This window comes from Callithrix jacchus, chromosome 10, assembly GCF_049354715.1.
Source record: "Callithrix jacchus isolate 240 chromosome 10, calJac240_pri, whole genome shotgun sequence".
Classification (NCBI taxonomy): Eukaryota; Metazoa; Chordata; class Mammalia; order Primates; family Cebidae; genus Callithrix; species Callithrix jacchus.
Genome location: NC_133511.1, coordinates 71,952,857 through 71,959,181, shown reverse-complemented (window position 1 = coordinate 71,959,181; position 6,325 = coordinate 71,952,857).

Below are 6,325 nucleotides of genomic sequence, written 5' to 3'. Positions count from 1 at the left end.
ATAAGCATTTATGCCAAATAAAATAAGTAAATCAATGTTTGACATTTCAAAAAATTGGTCTGAAGTACTCATCAGGGGAAAGGCAGAAGTTTCTTGAACTTCATTGCATGGATGTTACACTTTGGTATCATTTTTACTTTGAATCACATATGGGTGTAGGTGCCAGAATTGTCTCGGTGCGAGAGTCTCTACCAATCTTCCTAATGTTATACATTTTCCAGGAGAAACAGCTACTTCATCTCCCATGATCCTCATAACTACATAGCAAGCCATGAGATATGGGACAGATGAGGGAAACTGGGCTTAGAAAGGAAAGACAACCAGTCAGAGCTAGTCTTTCACAGTTAGCAAGTGGCATTGGAGTAGACTGGGTACAAGAACCTTCTGTCAGTGAGACAGACCAGTGTTCATACCTTGACACTGGTGTTAGCACCCTACACTGTAGCTGCATATCCGTTTCTTCTGGCCAGATCCCCACATTTGCTGTTGAGTTCTGATTTGATGTGCATTAACATTCCAAGTTGCCGGGCGCGGTGGCTCAAGCCTGTAATCCCAGCACTTTGGGAGGCCGAGGCGGGTGGATGATGAGGTCGAGAAATCGAGACCATCCTGGTCAACATGGTGAAACCCCGTCTCTACTAAAGATACAAAAAATTAGCTGGGCACGGTGGCACATGCCTGTAATCCCAGCTACTCAGGAGGCTGAGGCAGGAGAATTGCCTGAACCCAGGAGGCGGAGGTTGCCATGAGCCGAGATCACGCCATTGCACTCCAGCCTGGGTAACAAGAGCAAAACTCCATCTCAAAAAAAAAAAAAAAAAAAAAATTCCAAGTTGGTGGGCGTGGCTGCTTCCTGACATATGTGAGGGTTCACCACCTCTCCAGTTGTAGTAGCTAAAAATTCCATGCTTAAAATGAGATGTTTCCTGAGGCAACTAGCCCACTGCTTTTGCTCTTGCCTTTTCTGGCCTGAATTGAACTGGAGATCCAGAAATCTAAGCAGCTTGGGGGCTGGCCTTCAAATGCTCCAAAGGGCTGCCCCATTATTTCAGGGAGACTGACACTGCTAAATTTGGAAGGGCCAAGGACTTAATTCTGGTTTTAGGCATCAAGAAATTTTTCCCCCTTCCCACAAACTGGATTCCACCTGGAGGGATCTGCCCCTCTCCTTATGGGGCCTTTCCACCTGCCCCTACTTGCCCACATTCAGTGTTGTAGCCCTGTTCCTTGAACTATACTTGGGATCATATATCCTGGTATGGAATGTTTCAGGTTTCTGCCTCTCCCACATCACTCAAAGCCTGCTTGTTTCAACCTGGGAAATTGGATAGCCTTATCACTCAAACCAGCCTTATCATTCAAATGTACATTCTTCACGAGTACTCCATGTCTTATCTCTCACTACTTATATGCCCAGTTAGGGTTCTGGTGCCCAAAACTGATTAAGCCAAAGTACTACGTCAATGGGCCTAATTGCTTAACTATTTCCTGCCCTCAAGATGTGGCTAAATGGCTAGGTTAGCATTTTGTTTCCAAAGGATTGAGCCCTATCCAGATGAGGGCTTTGTGCACGTTGCTAGTAATGAAAAAAGAGTCTGGCTGACCAAGTGCTTCCTAGAGTTGAGAGGCAGTGAATGAGGCCCAGAGAGCAGGAAGCAGCCAAACGACCATGGCTAGCATCTGTAGTAAGGGTTACGGTCTCCAGGAGGGCCCCACCTCTAAGGCATTGTGTCCCATCAACAAAGCTTAGACCCCAAATGGTACCTGCTTTCTCCTCACTCCTTCTACTTTCTTTTCTTCTCTCCCTCCTGCTCTCCCCTACAAATAGCTTGAAGGAACAAAATTTTTCCACAAAGTGTCTCTTGCTCTCTACTAGTCAAACAAATAATAACTAACCAGAGTGTGTGGTCATTCAAGACTCTGATTGGAGGTGTTGTGAGAGGGGCCAGCTTCTGGCCTAAGGTCCACCTTGTTCATGTTTACTGCAACATCTCCCTTTCTTTTGTTTGACCCCATATCATGCAGAGTTTCTGAATCTTAGCATGAAACCTTTTCTTAGAAGGTTGAGTGAGTGAGATTTCTAGTGTGGCTGCTCCCCGTCTTGTTTACGGATACTGATCCAGAAACAACATGGGGACTTCCCTGCAGGGTCAGGGACAGTACACCTGGGCTTTCTGAGGGATTAAAGTCTGCAGAGCTACAGACTTAAACCTCTTTTCTTCTGCATTGGTCTCAGGGAGGAGTCTTGAGTGATTCCAAACTGCCTCCATTTCTTTCCTGCCCTGACTGATCACTGTAGGTAGAGCCAGAATATCTAGTGGAAAGAGCATTGCCTTTGGGATCAGGCAGATGTGAATTCAAATACTGACTCCACCACTTAAAAATATAGATTTTTAATTTTTGTGGGTACTTAGTAGGTATGTGTATTTTGGTACAAGGATGCAATGTGTAATAATCACTTAAGAGTAAATAGGATATGTTACCCCAAGCATTTATCTTTTGTGTTACAAACAAATACTATTTATTTTCAAACATATGATTGAATTATTTTTTACTGTAGTCACCCTGTTGTGCTAGCGAATACTGTGTCTTATTCATTCTAACTATTTTTTTTTCGGGGGTACCCATTAACCATTGTCACTTCCCCTCCACTGCCCCACTACCCTTCCCAGCCTCTGGTAACATCCTTCTATTCTCTGTCTCAGTGAGTTCAGTTGTTTTAATTTTTAGCTCCCACAAATAAGTGAGACCATGCAAAGTCTGTCTTTCTGTACCTGGTTTATTTTGCTTAACATAATGACCACACATCAGTGTTGTTGGAAATGACATGATCTCATTCCTTTTTATGGATGAATAGTAATACTCCATTGTGTATAAATACTACATTTTCTTTATCCATTCATCTGTTGATGGACACTTAGATTGTTTCCAAATCTTAGCTATTGTGCATAGTGCTGCAATAAACATGGAAGTGCAGGTATCTCTGATTTCATTTCTTTTGGATACAACCTAGGAGTGAGACTATTGAATCACAGCTCGATTTCACTTTTCTGAGACACCTCTGAAGTGTTATCTGCAGTGGTTGTACTAATTTACATTCCCACCAACAGTGTACAAGGGTTCCCTTTTCTCAACATTGTTGCCAGCATTTGTTATTGCCTGTCTTTTGGATAAAAGCCGTTTTAACTGGGGTGAGATGATATCTCACTGTAGTTTTGATTTGTGTTTCTCTGATGACAAGTGATATTAAGCACCTTTTTGTGTGCCTGTTTGCCATTTGTACATTTTGAGAAATGTCTATTCAAATATTTTGCCCATTTTTTGATGGTATTATTAGATTTTTTCCTACAGAGTTGTTTGAGCTCCTCATATATTCTGGTTATTAATCCCTTGTTAGATAGGTAGTTTGAAAATATTTTCTCCCTTCTGTGGGTTGTCCCTTCACATTATTGATTCTTTCCTTTGCTGTACAGAAGCTTTTTAACTTGATGTGATCCCATTTGCCCATTTTTGGTTTGGTTGCTTGTGCTTGTGGGATATTGCTCAAGAAATCTTTGCCTAGTCTAATGTCCTGGAGAGTTTTCCCAATGTTTTCTTGTAATAGTTTCATGAATTGAGGTCTTAGATTTAAGTCTTTAATCCATTTTAATTTGATTTTTGTATGTAGCAAGAGATAGGGGTCTGGTTTCATTCTTTTGCATATGGATATCCAGTTTTCCCAGCACCATTTATTGAAGAGACTGTCCTTTCCCCATTGTATGTTCTTGTCACCTTTGTCAAAAATAAGTAACTCTAGAGGTATAGGTTTATGTCTGAGTTCTCTGTTCTGTTCCCCTGATTTGTGTGCCAGTGCCAGGCCACTTTGGTTATTATAGGTCTGTAGTCTAATTTAAAGTTGGGTTATACGATTCCTTCAGTTTTGTTCTTTTGCTAAGGATAGCTTTGGCTATTCTAGGTCTTTTTTGGTTTCATATAAATTTTAGGATTCTTTTTCTCTCTCTGTGAAGAATGTCATTGGTATTTTGATAGGCATTGCATTGAATCTGTAGATTGCTTTGGGTAGTATGGTTATTTTAACAATAGTGATTCTTCCAATCCATGAACATGAAATATTTTTCAATTTTTTGTGTCTTCTTCAATTTTTCATCAGTGTTTTATAGTTTTGATTGTAGAAATCTTTCACTTGTTTTTGTTAATTCCTAAGTATTTTATTTTATTTGTAGCTATTGGAAATGGGATTACTTTCTTTTACAAACATTTTTCTTTCCTTCTTTTTAAAAATAGAAATCACATTAACTGAGGGATTACTTTCTGGATTTCTTTTTCAGATTGTTCACTGGTGGCATATAGAAATGCTATTGATTTTTGTATTTTTTTTTTTATTCTGTAATTTTACTGAATTTGATTATCGGCTCTAATAGTTTTCTTGTGGAGTTTTTAGGCTTTTCCAAATATAAGATCATATCATCTGCAAATGAGGATAATTTGACTTTTCTTTTCCAATTTGGATCTTCTTTTTTCTTTCTCTTGTCTGATTGCTCTAGGTAGGTACTATATTGAATAACAGTGGTGAAAGTAGGTATCCTTGTCATATTCAGAGCTTAGAGAAGAGACTTTCCATTTTCCCCCATTCAGGATAATACTAGTAATTGATCTATTATTATTTTGAGATGGAGTTTCACTCTCATTGCTTAGGCTGGGGTGCAATGGTGCCATCTTGGGTTACTGCAACCTCTGGCTCCCAGGTTCAAGTGATTCTCCTGCCTCAGCCTCCCCAGTAGCTGGAATTACAGGCATGTGCCACCACACCTGGCTAATTTTGGATTTTTAGTAGAGACAGGGTTTCTTCATGTTGATCAGCCTGGTCTTGAACTCCTGACTTCAGGTGATCTGCTCACCTCGACCTTCCAAAGTGCTGGGATTATAGGCATGAGCCACCATGCCCGGCAGCTATAGATCTATTATATATGACTTTTATTGTTGAAGTATGTTCCTTCTATCCCCAGTTTTTTTGGGGTTTTATCATGAAGGGAGGTTGAACTATGTCAAATGCTTCTTTGGCATCAGTTGAAATAATCATAATCATGAAATAATCATGGCTTTTGTTCTTCATTTTGTTGATATGATGTATCACATTGATTGATCGATTGATTTGTATACCAGGGACAAGTTTCATTTGGTCATGATGAATGATCTTTTTAATGTATTGTTGAATTTGGTTTGCTAGTATTTTGTTGAGACTTTTGCATCAACATTCATCATTGATATTGACCTATAGTTTTCTTTTATGATGTATCTTTGTCTGGTTTTGGTATTCCTTCATAGAATGAGTTTGGAAGTATTCCTTCCTCCTCTATTTTCTGGAATAGTATGTGTAGAATTGGTATTAGTTCTTTAAATGTTTGGTAGAATTCAGCAGTGAAGCTACTGGGTCCCGTGCTTTTCTTTTCTGGGAGACTTTTTACTATGGCTTCAATATAATTGCTTGTTTTTAGTCTGTTCAGGTTTTGGATTTCTTTACTGTTCAATCTTGGTAGATTTTATGTTTCTAGGAATTTATTTCATCTAGATTTTCCAATTTATTGGCATACAGTTGCTCACAGTCATCACTAATGATCCTTTGAATTTCTGCAGTATCAGATGCAGTTTCCTTTTTCATGTCTGATTTTATATATTTGGGTCTTCTCTCTTTTTTTCTTTATGTGGTTAAAGGTTTGTCAATTTTGTTTATTTTTTCCAAAAAGACTTCTTTTTGTTTCATTGATCTTTTGTATTTTTTTCTTCATTTCAAATTCATTTAGTTCTGCTCTGATATTTATTATTTCTTTTCCTCTGCTAATTTTGGTTTGGTTTATTCTTGCTTTTCTAGTTCTTTAAGATGTATCATTAGGCTGTTTATGTGAAGTTTTTCTTCTTTTTTGATATAGGCACAGCTATAAACTTCTCTGTTAGTACTGCTTTTGCTGTATGTCATAGATTTGGTAGGTTGCATTTCCAGCATCATTACTGTTTGTTTCAAGGAATTTTTCATTTTTTTCTTAATTTCTTCATTGATTCACTGTCATTCAGAAATGTATCATTTAATTTCCATGGGTTTATATAGTTTCCAAAATTTCTCTTGTTTTTGATTTCTAGGTTTATTCCACTGTACACCACTTTTTTTCTACCCCTTATTTGCCTACACATATCACTGTCTAATATCATCTCATAGCAAGCTCTGAGGTTCCCCTTGGACCCAGTGTTCTGTCCCATTCAATCATGGGTGGCTCTCTGTCTACAGAAGGCATTGTTTCCTGGAGCTTTTACTTCCTCCCAGTCTTGATGC